Source organism: Phyllobates terribilis, unplaced genomic scaffold (assembly GCF_046119375.1).
Source record: "Phyllobates terribilis strain yellow unplaced genomic scaffold, ASM4611937v1 Scaffold_12__6_contigs__length_324123572, whole genome shotgun sequence".
Classification (NCBI taxonomy): Eukaryota; Metazoa; Chordata; class Amphibia; order Anura; family Dendrobatidae; genus Phyllobates; species Phyllobates terribilis.
The window spans coordinates 73,172,888-73,187,805 of NW_027362772.1; positions in this window are offsets into that span (position 1 = coordinate 73,172,888).

Sequence of the window (14,918 nt, forward strand, 5' to 3'; positions counted from 1 at the left end):
CAGATTTAAGTGAGCCCAATAAGGCTCTGGCATTATCTCGGGCTGTCTGATGAGACCCTAGTAGGATAGATTGAGAAGCCCTTCTCTGTAATGTCACAATAGTGTTTATCTCTGTTGCTACGTTTGTATTCTATTGTGATGATATCACAATTGGGTTTGTCCTAATTCCCATTGTTACATTGTATCGATGGTATCACTATAATGTTTGTCAGCATTTTACTGTGATGATGTGATGTGACTGCTCATCTCCATTCTATGCTGTATGGTAATGATGTCTCAATAGTGTTTGTCTGCAAAATGTTGACCATGGTCTTTTGTGATGATGTCACAGTGGGGCTTCTTATAATTCCTAGGGCAGGATTCTATTTTAATTATATCACAATGGTGTTTGTCTTAATTCCAAGGCTGTGTTATATTGTGATTATGTCACAATAGTGTAATGGCCCCAAACACATTACATAGCTGTTGACTGAATGATTGTTCGGCTGACAGCTGTTTCTTCTGACTCCCCCATACGCTGGACTAGTCGGAAGGGCTTTCCTATGCTCTCTAAGTTCCAACGATAAGTTTTGGTGATTTTTTTTACACTGCGTATTTTTTAAAAAATGTGCCAAACAAAAGGATCACCCATTAAATTAAACAGGCCGGATCCTTCGCTTTCCCAACAGAGTCTAGAGGCCACCCTACACTTTAGAAGGTCAGCTTGTCCAGCTGAAATTGGTGTTATTTGTTGGCGACATAGAATTCCTCCCCTTCATTTTTTATTTATTATTTAACGGCCTTTAGCTCGATCTTGAGCCATGGCGACTTGATGGATGAACGCTCTGTAGGATAATCGATCTTGTGTAAGCCTAGATGGGTCCACCAGGGTCTTCTCTACCGTTATCTTGATAGTATGAAGCCATCGGGTTGCTGGTTTTCCTCTTGCCTAGTTCCTTCTATTCTTCCCACCATGATGTCCTTCTTCAGTGATTTCTCTCTTCGTATAATGTATCCAAAGAAGACAAGTCGTAGCTTAGTAATCCTTACTTCATGTGACATGTCTGCTTTGATCAGTTACAAAATTGATTGGTTTGTTCTTTTTGAAGTCCGTGGTATTGATAACATCCTTCTCCAGCACCACATTTAGAAGGCGTTAATTCTTCTTCTGTCTTGTTTCTGTATCGTCCAGGTTTCGCATCCATATGTTACTACAAAAAAGATCAGACTATGAACGAGCAGTGTCTTCGTTGCCAGTGAAATGTTCCTCGATTTGAAGACCTTGTCCAGTGACTTCATTGTTGATTTGCCCACAGCTATTCTCCTATTGACTTCTGATATTTCCTAGTTCAGCTATGTCTTTCTTAAACACAAGTGCTGAAAATTTTAGTCAGTTAGCTAGTGAGCCAGTTATTAACCAACCCTCCCAGAATGTCTAGGTTGCTCCCTGACTCCGGGTAAATCTCTCGGGTTCCACCAAAGTCTCCTAGAACCTTTCTAAAAACAGCAATCCCCGTTTTTGCATTGCTCAAGAGTGCAGAGGCACATGCATTTTGTAATTCCCCAAATTGGGACATTAAGTCCCAGCAATGTATGGCCCTAAAACTAATGCTCCCCACTTTTGGACAAGGTTCACAAAAACCCAGATCCTTTTTTGAATGACCAAAATGGAGTTGTCTGTTGGCAAGTGAAAGCACTCTTGTGTTATGTACCAACCTTTTATGCGGCAGTAGTATCAAATGCCTTGAAAGATCTACATACACAATCTTCTACAGCCATTTAACGAAAGTTCCGTTCTACTGCACAGCGGTATTATGTAGGCACTATGGTACTTTTTTTTAAACTTTTTTTCTCGACCAAGGGGGCAATAAATTGACCCATTACTGGTCCTTTCTAGTGTCCGATAGATTGCAAATATGGGATAGCGCTGATCTCACCTATGGCCTAAAAATAGTAGTAAACTGCCAGCCATCAAAGGAATTGTCAGATTGTTCTCTATGACTGTTAAAAAAGAGCCCCAGATCCTTTTCTCCACACAGGCTGTGCACTAGAGATGAGCAAGTAAATTTGCCGGACCCTGGTCCTGTGGATACATCAGTCGTTTGATGCCTCTTTTGACTTGATGGCTCAGTTCAATGTCATTGTTGCAGCATAACACACACATGAGATTGTGCCGGGCCTGCTAATCAGAAGAGGTGTCGGGGTTGCCAGCAAGAAGTAGGCGGTATGCAGAGCCCCAGTCTGGTGGTCACAAAATACTGATGTGAGAGCTGGGCAAGGTGTCACGGGTGTGTCAGAAGTGACAGACAGTCGCCCTGCAGTTGGTTGCAGGAGATCTCTTTGTTTGGCATTACAGACACCTTCTTAGAAGCTGTCTCTCTAGGACCCAGCGGATACCTTCCTCTTGCTAATGAACACCCTGGTCTGGGTGTATAAATACCTGCTGTTTACCAGAGGGAGGTGCCGGCGATATTCACATGACCCCTTGTAAAGGCTTGAGCAAGAGCTGTACTTCTTCGTCTATGGAGCTAAGAGAACGTGTGTTCATCTCTCTGAAGTCGACTAAAGCTAAGCTATCTTCCCTTGTTTGTTCACCCTTGTTGCCTTTAGCTGTCAGTGGGGATCGACTAGTGCTCATCCCCTCCCTTCCCTAGCCAGGGCCAAACACCATGGAAAGACAGGTTGAGATTCATGTGTGGCGATTTGTGCGGAACGAATATAGGGACTTTAGGGGAGACAGGGTGATATAAGGTCAGCCTAGGAGGTCTCCACTACCCCTCTTTCCCTAGAGTCTGGGCCCGCTTTTCCACCTTCCCTTCGTGTTGCACTTAGTCTTTCCTACACCTTGCGTGACACAAAGGGTAATGCAAATTAACTTGCTCATCTCTACTGTGCACAAGTGTACTCTGCTTATCTGACATTTTTTCTATGGCAATATCATTCTTATGGACTTTGGATTTTTTTTTTTAAATATATAAATAAAATTTATTTATTTTGCATGCGCTTGTAAATTACACTCATTAATCCTCCTCAATTTCCCAAGAGTTATCAACACCCATTGGGCCAGTAACACTCCTCTGCTGCAGGAAATCAGCATCAGGAGCAGCACCAATCCACATGTGAGCTGCCTTGTTTTGCCACTGTTAAAGGGCTGCTCCTTTCCTTTTTATTGACCTATCCTTATAATTGATCATCTCAGTATCAGATCAGTGGGGGTCTGGCCCCCTGGTACTGTCACCGATCTGCTGTTCTCATTTTCAGTGCCAGACTGATGTTAGCAGATGCGGAGCGGAAAAGCATATCTCTTTTAACTATGTAGTGGCTGCTGCCGGGTACTGAAGATCTGCCCCTACTTGATGGAACACAGTAAATAGAGCTGTGCTGTTCCACACCATACCCTGTTTACATCTGGCCGGTGGTGGCATAGGGTCCTAAGGATAGGCTGTGAATATAAAAGTAGTGGAGGAATACTTTTATGGTGGGCACTCCAGCTGTCAATACAGTTATATGAAAAAGTTTGGGCACCCCTATTAATCTTAAGCTTAATGTTTTATAAATATTGGTGTTTTTGCAACAGCTATTTCAGTTTGATATATATAATAACTGTTGGACACAGTAATGTTTCTGCCTTGAAATGAGGTTTATTGTACTAACAGAAAATGTGCAATCTGCATTCAAACAAAATTTGACAGGTACATAAGTATGGGCACCCTTATCATTTTCTTGTTTTAAATACTCCTACCTACTTTTTACTGACTTACTAAAGCACTTTTTTTGGTTTTGTAACCTCATTGAGCTTTGAACTTCATAGCCAGGTGTATGCAATCACGAGAAAAGCTACTTAAAGTGGCCACTTGCAAGTTGTTCTCCTGTTTGAATCTCCTCTGAAGAGTGGCACCATGGGCTCCTCAAAACAACTGTCAAATGATCTGAAAACAAAGATTATTCAACATAGTTGTTCAGGGGAAGGATACAAAAAGCTGTCTCAGAGATTTAACCTGTCAGTTTCCACTGTGAGGAACATAGTAAGGAAATGGAAGAACACAGGGACAGTTCTTGTTAAGGCCAGAAGTGGCAGGCCAAGAAAAACATCAGAAAGGCAGAGAAGAAGAATGGTGAGATCAGTCAAGGACAATCCTCAGACCACCTCCAGAGAGCTGCAGCATCAACTTGCCGCAGATGGTGTCACTGTGCATCGGTCAACTATACAACGCACTTTGCACAAGGAGAAGCTGTATGGGAGAGTGATGCGAAAGAAGCCGTTTCTGCAAGCACGCCACAAACAGAGTCGGCTGAGGTATGCAAAAGCACATTTGGAGAAGCCAATTTCTTTTTGGAAGAAGGTCCTGTGGACTGATGAAACCAAGATTGAGTTGTTTGGTCATACAAAAAGGCGTTATGCATGGCGGCAAAAAAACACAGCATTCCAAGAAAAACACTTGCTACCCACAGTAAAATTTGGTGGAGGTTCCTTCATGCTTTGGGGCTGTGTGGCCAATGCCGGCACCGGGAATCTTGTTAAAGTTGAGGGACGCATGGATTCCACTCAGTATCAGCAGATTGTTGACAATAATGTTCAAGAATCAGTGATAAAGTTGAAGTTACGCAGAGGATGGATCTTTCAGCAAGACAATGATCCAAAACACCGCTCCAAATCTACTCAGGCATTCATGCAGAGGAACAATTACAATGTTCTAGAATGGCCATCCCAGTCCCCAGACCTGAATATCATTGAACATCTGTGGGATCATTTGAAGAGGGCTGTCCATGCTCGGCGACCATCAAACTTAACTGAACTGGAATTGTTTTGTAAAGAGGAATGGTCAAAAATACCTTCATCCAGGATCCAGGAAATCATTAAAAGCTACAGGAAGCGACTAGAGGCTGTTATTTTTGCAAAAGGAGGATCTACTAAATATTAATGTCACTTTTCTGGTGAGGTGCCCATACTTATGCACCTGTCAAATTTTGCTTGAATGCAGATTGCACATTTTCTGTTAGTACAATAAACCTCATTTCAAGGCAGAAACATTACTGTGTCCAACAGTTATTGCATATATCAAACTGAAATAGCTGTTGCAAAAACACCAATTTTTATAAAACATTAAGCTTAAGATTAATAGGGGTGCCCAAACTTTTTCATATAACTGTATTTAGGAAGGGAGTACACTGGCGGTCACTATGTGATGATGTGGTCAGCCTTTCACCCAATTTTCACTCTTTAGCTACATCCTCTATGAACGTTCACCCCCCAAGCCTGTTTTCTCCTTCATGTCCATGCCAAATTTTACAATTCTGACCACTGTCACTTTATGAGGCAATAACTCTGAAACACTTCAACGGATCCTACTGATTCTGAGATTGTTTGTTTGTGACACACTGTACTTCATGACAGTGGTAAAATTTGTTAGATATGACTTTCGAAAAAAATGGAAATTTGATGAAAATTTGGAAAATTTTGCAATTTCCAAACTTTTAATTTTTATGCCCTTAAATCAGAGGGTTATGTCATATAAAATTGTTAATAAATAACATTTCCCACATGTCTACTTTACATCAGCACAATTTTGGAAACAATGGAAACAACTTTTTTGTTTGAAGTTAGATGGGTTCAAAGTTGACCAGCGATTTTCCATTTTTACAACAAAATTTACAAAACCATTTTTTTAGGGACCACATCATATTTGAAGTGACTTTGAGGGGTCTATATGACAGAAAATACCCAAAAGTGACACCATTCTAAAAACTGTACCCCTCAAGATGCTCAAAACCACTTTCAAGAAGTTTATTAACCCTTCAGGTGCTTCACAGGAATTAATGGAATGTGGAAGGAAAAAAAAAAATTTAACTTTTTTCACAAATGTTCTTTTAACCCCCAATTTATTTTTTTTTTCACAAGCGTAACAGGAGAAAATGGACCCCAAAATTTGTTGTTCAATATCTCCTTAACATGCCAATACCCCATACGTGGGGAAAAACTACTGATTGGGCGCATGGCAGGGATCGGAAGGGAAGAAGCGGCATTTGACTTTTTGAACGTAAAATTTGCTGGAACAATTAGTGGGCGCCATGTCGCCTTTGACACGCCCCTGATGTGCCTAAACAGTGGAAACCCCCCACAATTGACACCGTTCTGGAAACTAGACCCCTCAGGGATCTTATCTAGATGTGTAGTGAGCACCTTGAACTCCCAGGTGCTTCACAGAAGTTTATAACGTTGAACCGTGAAAATAACAAAAATCCCATTTTTCCCACAAAAATGTTTTTTTTTGCCCCAAATTTTACATTTTCATAAGGGTAATAGGAAAAATTGCACCATACAATTTGTTTTGCAATTTCTCCTGAGTACGCCGATATCCCATATGTAGGAGAAAACTACTGTTTGGGCGCACGGCAGGGCTCAGAAAGGAAGGAGTGACGTTTTGGAATGCAGATTTTGATGGAATAGTCTGTGGGTGCCATGTCGCGTTTGGAGAGCCTCTGATGTGCCTAAACAGTGGAAAACCCCCACAAGTGACCCCATTTTGGAAACTAGACCCCTCAAGGAATTTATCTAGATGTGTGGTGAGCACCTTGAACCCACAGGTGCTTCACCGAATTTTACAACATTGATCTGTGAAAATTATAAAAATATATTTTTCCCACAAATATGTTGTTTTAGCCTCCATTTTTTTCATTTTCACGAGGATGTCAGGAGAAAATGGACCCCAAAATTTGTTGTGCAATTTCTCCTGAGTACGCAGATACCCCATATGTGGTCGAGAACTACTTTTGAGGCACAGTGCAAAGCTCAGAAGGGAAGAAGCGCCATATTGGAGTTCAGATTTTGCTGGACTGGTTTGAGGGTGCCATGTCACATTGGCAGAGCCCCTGATGTGGCAGAGCCCCTGAGGTGTCAGACGAGCAGAATCCCCCCATAAGAGACCCCATTTTACAAACTACACCTCTCAATTAATTTATCTAAGGCTGCAGTGATCATATTGACACCACAGGTGGGTCACAGATTTTTATACCTTTGGGCAGTGTAGAAAAAAATAATTACATTTTTACAACCAAAATTTTGTTTAGCCCCAGATTTTAAATTTTCACACTGGGAAATGGGTAAAAATTTGTTCCACAATTTCTGCTGATTGTAGAAATACCCAGGGCCGGCGTCAGCAACTGGCATACCCGGGCAAGTGACGGGCCCTGGACCATCAGGGGGGCCAACTCGCTGTTGGGGCCCAGGCCGCTTCCCTGGCATCTGTTCACGACCGCTGGCGCTGTGTGAGTGCTGTCCCTTTCCAGACATGGCCGTATGTAGTGCGCTGTGTCTGGTAGTAATGACACGGCAGGGGCGACACTGTAATCGTGCTTATGTATCGCCCCTCGTGCGTCATTACTAAAAGACACTGTGTACAGCCATGTCTGGAAAGTGACAGCACTCACACAGCGCCGGTGGCCCTGCACAGATGCTGGGGAAGCGGCCAGGGCCCCGACAGCAAGTGGCCCCCCTGATGGTCCCGGGCCATTTCTGTGACACGCCGGCGGCCCTGCACAGCCATGTACCTGAGGAGCTGCTGGACAGGACACAGGCGGGGGCAGGTGAGCGAGCTTCCCCAATCCTCATATTAAAAATATTTCTAATGTGTGTGTGTGTGCGCATGTATGATGTGAATATCTGTGTATGTCAGTGTGTATGACTGTATACACTGTATGCAGAATTATTAGGCAAGTTGGATTTTAGAGGATTATTTTTATTATTGATCAACAACTATGTTCTCAATTAACCCAAAAGACTCATAAATATCCAAGCTTAATATTTTTGGAAGTTGGAGTGTTTTTTTTTTTAGATTTGGCTATCTTAGGAGGATATCTGTTTGTGCAGGTAACTATTACTTTGCCGAATTATTAGGCAACTTAATAAAAACCAAATATAATCCCATCTCACTTGCTTATTTTCACCAGGTAAACCAATATCAGTGCACAAAATTTAGAAATAAACATTTCTGACATGTAAAAAAAAAAATAAAAAAAAATTAGTGATCAATATAGCCACCTTTCTTTATGATGACACTCAACAGCCTTCCATCCATAGATTCTCTCAGTTGCTTGATCTGTTTTCGATCAACATTGCGTGCAGCAGCCACCACAGCCTCCCAGACACTGTTCCGAGAGGTGTACTGTTTTCCCTCCCTGTAGAACTCACATTTTATGATGGACCACAGGTTCTCTATGGGGTTCAGATCAGGTGAACAAGGGGGCCATGTCATTATTTTTTCTTCTTTTAGACCTTTACTGGCCAGCCACGCCAGTGGAATCATAGAATCATAGAATCATAGAATGGTAGAGTTGGAAGGGACCTCCTGGGTCATCTGGTCCAACCCCCTGCTCAAAGCAGGATTCACTAGATCATCTCAGACAGATGTCTGTCCAGCCTCTGTTTGAAGACGTCCATTGAAGGGGAACTCACCACCTCTCGTGGCAGCCTGTTCCACTCATTAATCACCCTAACTGTCAAAAAGTTTTTTCTAATATCTAATCTGTGTCTCCTCCCATTTAGTTTCATCCCATTGCTTCTAGTCTTTCCTTGTGCAAATGAGAATAAAGATGATCCTTCTACAATGTGACAGCCCTTGACATATTTGTAGACAGCTATTAAGTCTCCTCTCAGTCTTCTTTTTTGCAAGCTAAACATTCCCAAATCCTGCAACCGTTCCTCATAGGACATGGTTTGCAGACCAGTCACCATTCTGGTCGCTGTTCTCTGAACTTGCTCCAGTTTGTCTATGTCTTTTTTAAAATGTGGTGCCCAAAACTGTACACAGTATTCCAGATGAGGTCTGACCAAAGAGGAGTAAAGACCGATAATGACTTCACGTGATCTAGACTGTATGCTTCTGTTAATACATCCCAGAATTGTATTTGCCTTTTTTGCTGCTGCATCACACTGTTGACTCATGTTCAGTCTATGATCTATTAGTATACCTAAGTCTTTTTCACATGTACTGTTGCTTAGCTCTATTCCTCCCATTCTGTATATGCTTTTTTCATTTTTATTGCCCAGATGTAGTACTTTGCATTTTTCCCTGTTAAAAACCATTCTGTTGGTTGCTGCCCACTGCTCCAGTTTATTTAGGTCTTTTTGAATCCTCTCTCTCTCTTCTCTAGTATTAGCTATCCCTCCTAGCTTTGTGTCATCAGCAAATTTAATCAGCTTACCCTCAATTCCTTCATCTAAATCATTGATAAAGATGTTGAACAATACAGGTCCCAGGACGGAGCCCTGTGGTACCCCACTTGAGACATTCATCCAGCTGGATGTGAAGCCATTTACAACCACCCTTTGAGTCCGATCACTAAGCCAGTTATGAATCCACCTAACAGTTGCCTGGTCCATTGCATACTTGGTCATTTTTTCAATAAGGATGGTGTGAGATACTTTGTCAAATGCTTTGCTGAAGTCAAGATATACTATATCTACAGCATTTCCCTGATCCACCCAGTCAGTGATTCTGTCATAGAAGGAAATTAAGTTAGTCTGACATGACTTGTTAGTTACAAACCCATGCTGACTCTGGTTAATCACTTCATTCTTATCCATGTACTTACATACATGTTGTTTAATAATTTGTTCAAAGATCTTTCCTGGTATAGAAGTCAGACTCACCGGCCTATAGTTCCCTGGGTCCACCTTCTTCCCCTTTTTGAAGATAGGAACAACATTTGCTCTTCTCCAGTCTTCTGGGACTTCTCCTGTTCTCCAAGAATTTTCAAAGATTATGGAGAGTGGTTCTAAAATTTCTTCTACGATCTCCTTCAGTACTCTGGGGTGTAATTCATCTGGACCTGGAGACTTGAACTCATTTATGTTAGCTAAATATTCCCTCACAATCTTTCGGTTTACAGATAACTTGGATTCCTCTATTCCTTTAAAAGGACAGTGAAGATCAGTTGATGTTACATTTTCTTTCTGAGAGAAAACAGATGCAAAATAGGAATTAAAAAGTTCGGCCTTCTCAACATCCTCTCTTACCATTTCTCCATTTTCATCCTGTAAAAATCCTATAGCATCTTTGACTTTTCTTTTACTTTTGACATACCCCCAAAATCCTTTTTTATTGCTTTTGACATCTCTTGCAAGCCTTAATTCATTGTCAGCTTTAGCTAACCTGATACGTGCCCTACAGGATCTGCAGACTGCATTATAATCTTCTTTAGATATGCCTCCCTCTTTCCATTTAATAAACATTTCTTTCTTTCTTTTTAGCATGTGTTTAAGTTCTGTGTTCATCCATCCTGGTTTCCTTAAATGCTTCCCATTCTTCCTACTTTTCGGGATTGTTAACGATTGTGCTTTGAGAATCTCATTTTTAAAAATTTCCCATTCTTCCTGGACATTTTTGTCCTTAAGGACATCCAGCCATTGGATCCCTCCTATTCTCTTTCTGAGTCTCTTAAAATCTGCCTTTCTAAAATCTAACCTTGAAGTTTGAGTCTTCACATGTCTTCCTCCTCTAGTTATCCAAAATTCTATAATAGCATGATCGCTGCCTCCTAGGGTCCCAGCCACCTTTACCTCCTCAACCATTTCCTCCCTGTTTATAAGGATTAGATCCAAAGTAGCAGATCCCCTTGTTTTCTCCCCTACCTTTTGGAAGATAAAGTTGTCAGCAAGAGAGGATAAGAATTTGCTTGACCTGTTAGTTTTACTTGAGAGAGATTCCCAACAAATGTCTGGATAGTTGAAATCTCCCATGACCACTACGTCATATTTTTTGGAGAACTTGGTCATTTGATACATAAAGAGTTCATCCATATCTTCAGCTTGCCCAGGTGGCCTGTAGTAAATGCCTACAATGGTGTCCTTTCCGTTGTTCTCTCCTTGTATTCTTACCCAAACAGTTTCCACAGAACTCCCAGTCTCTGAAGCTTCGATCTCTGTGCAGATATACGCTTTTTTAACATACAATGCAACACCTCCTCCTCGTTTATCAAGTCTGTTTCTTGCAAATAAGTTGTATCCTTTTAGCCTTTTATTCCAATCATGTGTATCGTCCCACCAAGTTTCAGTGATTCCAATGACATCATATTCCTTTTCCTGCATTAGTAGTTCCAATTCTCCTTGTTTGTTGCCCATGCTTTGTGCATTTGTATAAAAACATTTTAGTTTGTGATTGGTTTCTCTTCCTCCCATATTTTTATTATTTAAATTGTTTTGTCTTTGTTCTTCTTTTCCACTTCCAGTAGCAGAGATCTCAATAGTATTTGTCAGCTGTATGGCTTTTTCTGGCCTTTTGCTTCCCTTCCCACATTGTTCTAGTTTAAAGCTCTTCTGATGAGTGTAGCAAGGTGACTTCCAAATACATGTTTTCCAGTCTTCGTAAGGTGCACCCCATCTCTAGCAAGTAGTCCATCGTATAGGTAATTCATTCCGTGATCCAGAAATCCAAATCCTTGTTGACGGCACCATCGACGTAGCCAGTTGTTCACCTGTAGAATCTTATTCCACCTCATTGTTCCATGGCCATCCACTGGGAGGATGGATGAGAAGACCACCTGCGCTCCCAATTCTTTCACTTTCTTGCCTAAGTCTTCAAAGTCACTGCAGATGGTTTCCAGGTCCTTTCTTGCGGTGTCATTTGTCCCCACATGTATTAGCAGGAATGGGTAGTGATCTGTAGGTCTGAAGAGTCTTGATATCCTGTCAGACACATCTTTAATTTTTGCTCCTGGAAGACAGCACATTTCTCTTGAGGTTATGTCTGGTCTGCAGATAGTGGCCTCTGTTCCTCTTAACAGGGAATCCCCCATAACCACCACTCTCCGTTTTTTCTTCACAACATTCTTCTTTCTCCATCCAGGAGGATTCTGAGGGCTTACAAGGTTATTCATTGCTGGCAAAGTCTTATTTTGCTGTATTTCTTCATGGTTCTCCTGCGTGAGAGCCTGGTACTGGTTCCTGAGCAGTATGGGTGCTGACTGCCTCTCGATCCTCCTGCTTCTGTGGGTCACATGCTTCCATTCCTCTGTTTCGTCAGGTGCAGTTCGAATTTCTTCTCTTTCTGAATCATGAAGAGATAATTCTGCTCTGTCTAAGAACTCTTCACCTTCCTTAATGATTTTCAAGGTAGTTAACCTCTCTTCTAGATTTCGCAACTTTTCCTCCAACAGGGACACAAGCTTGCATTTCTGGCATGTGAAGTTTGGCTTTTCCACTGGCAAGTCTGTGAACATGTAGCAGGATATGCAGCTCACCAAATGGCTCCTGGACTCTTCCATGTTCTTATTGTTAATGTTCTGAAAACAGTGAAAAAAGCTTAAAAAAAAAGCTGCAAAATGCGCGCGCCGGTAGGCGCGCGGTTTACCGATGTCCTCTTTTCAGCTCCAACAGCCAAAATCCAGTGTTCTTTGAGCTCGCGGAGACTCTTCACTTACCCCAAAATGCAGTGGGAATATGCAAATTATCTCCTCAGGACTCCTCCCCTGGTTTACCGATGTCCTCTTTTCAGCTCCAACAGCCAAAATCCAGTGTTCTTTGAGCTCGCGGAGACTCTTCACTTACCCCAAAATGCAGTGGGAATATGCAAATTATCTCCTCAGGACTCCTCCCCTGGTTTTGGAGTAGTTGGATGCATGTGATGGAGCATTGTCCTGCATGAAAATCATGTTTTTCTTTAACGATACCGACTTCTTCATGTACCACTGCTTGAAGAAGTTGTCTTCCAGAAACTGGCAGTAGGTCTGGGAGTTGAGCTTCACTCCATCCTCAACCTGAAAAGGTCCCACAAGTTCATATTTGATGATACCAGCCCATACCAGTACCCCACCTCCACCTTGCTGGCGTCTGAGTCGGAGTGGAGCTCTCTGCCCTTAACAGATCCAGCCTCTGGCCCATCCATCTGGCCCATCAAGAGTCACTCTCATTTTATCAGTCTATAAAACCTTTGAAAAATCAGTCTTAAGATATTTCTTGGCCCATTCTTGAAGTTTTATCTTATGTTTCTTGTTCAAAGGTGGTCGTTTTTCAGCCTTCCTTACCTTGGCCATGTCACACACCTTGTGCTTTTTGATACTCCAGTAACGTTGCAGCTCTGACATATGGCAAAACTGGTGGCGAATGGCATCTTGGCAGCTTCGCGCTTGATTTTCCTCAATTCATGGGCAGTTATTTTGCGCCTTTTTTGGCCAACACGCTTCTTGCGTCCCTGTTGTCTATTTGCCATGAAACGCTTGATTGTTCGGTGATCACGCTTCAAAAGTTTGGAAATTTCCAGACTGCTGCATCCCTCTGCAAGACATCTCACAATTTTGCACTTTTCAGAGCCCGTGAAATCTCTCTTCTGACCCATTTTGCCAAAGGAAAGTAAGTTGCCTAATAATTAAGCACACCTTATATAGGGTGTTGATGTCATTAGTCAACACCCCTCCTCATTACAGAGATGCACATCACCAGATTTACTTAATTGGTAGTTGGCTCTCAAGCCTATGCAGCTTGGAGTAGGACAACATGTATAAAAAGTATCATGTGATCAGAATACTCATTTGCCTAATAATTCGGCACACAGTGTATATATTTATGTCTATTTTATGTGTTTTTAAGAATTTGTGTTCAAATATGTATGTATGTATGTGTCTATCTGTGTATATGTTTGTGTTTGTGTATGTGTGTGTCTGCGCATTGTATGTGTGTATATCTGTGTACCATGTGCATGCGTGTGCATGCCTGCATATGTGCGCATGTCTTCATACTGTGTGTGTGTGCATGTCTGCGTACTGTGTGTGTGCATGTCTGCGTACTGTGTGTGCATGTCTGCGTGCTGTGTGTGTGCATGTCTGCGTGCTGTGTGTGTGCATGTCTGCGTACTGTGTGTGTGCATGTCTGCGTACTGTGTGTGCATGTCTGCGTGCTGTGTGTGTGCATGTCTGCGTGCTGTGTGTGTGCATGTCTGCGTACTGTGTGTGTGCATATCTGCGTACTGTGTGTGCATGTCTGCGTACTGTGTGTATGCATGTCACCATATTGTGCGTGAGCATGTCTGCGTACCGTGTGTGCATACCGTGAGCGTGTGTATGTCTGCGTACTATCTGTGTGCATGTCTGCGTACTGTATGTGTGCGTGTGCATGTCTGCGTACTGTATGTGTGTGTGTGCATGTCTGCGCACTGGGTGCGTGTGTGCATGTCTGCCTACTGTGCATGTGTGCATGTCTGCATATGTGAAGGATGAGGGGACAGCCTGGGCCATGTGTTGTATACCTATATTTCTCCACCATATCTGTGCATCATGAATCGTGGTATGTGCTAAAGAGGCCCACTGAGACTCTTTCGCCCGGGGTCCACGAAAGCCTGGAGCCTGCCCCGGAAATACCCCATACGTGGCTGTACAGTACTGCTTAGCCACACAGCGAGACTTGGGAGGCACGGAGCGCTATTTGCCTCTTATTACAGAGATGAGAGGATCAAGAAGGCGTCTGCAATGCCAAGCGCAGTGACCTTCTACAGCTGGATCCAGAGCAACTCACACTTGACACACCTGGGACATTATCCTTAGTCTTTTAATGTCTGTTTACACGGACCGACAATGATGAAGAGAGAACATCCTATTGTTTTCAGCGAGGTCTACCATCGGAGTAGTCTATCAGAGTCTCTCACGTAGAGAGTGTGATTGCTCGTTCCTGTGTATGGAGGAATTGGGAGAGATAGCTGCCATCGGCCGACAGCTATCCTTAGTCTATTAGTGACTGTTTACACGAACCAACAATAATGAAGACAGAACATCCTTTGTTTCCAGAGAGGTCGACCATCGGAGAAGTCTGTTGGCGGCTCTCTCGTAGAGAGGGTGAATGCCCGCTCCTGTGTATGGAGGATTCAGGAGAGAGATAGCTGCCCTCTATAGCTGCCGACAACAATCCTTAGTCTTTTAGCGCTTGTCTACACGGACCACCAATGATGAAGACA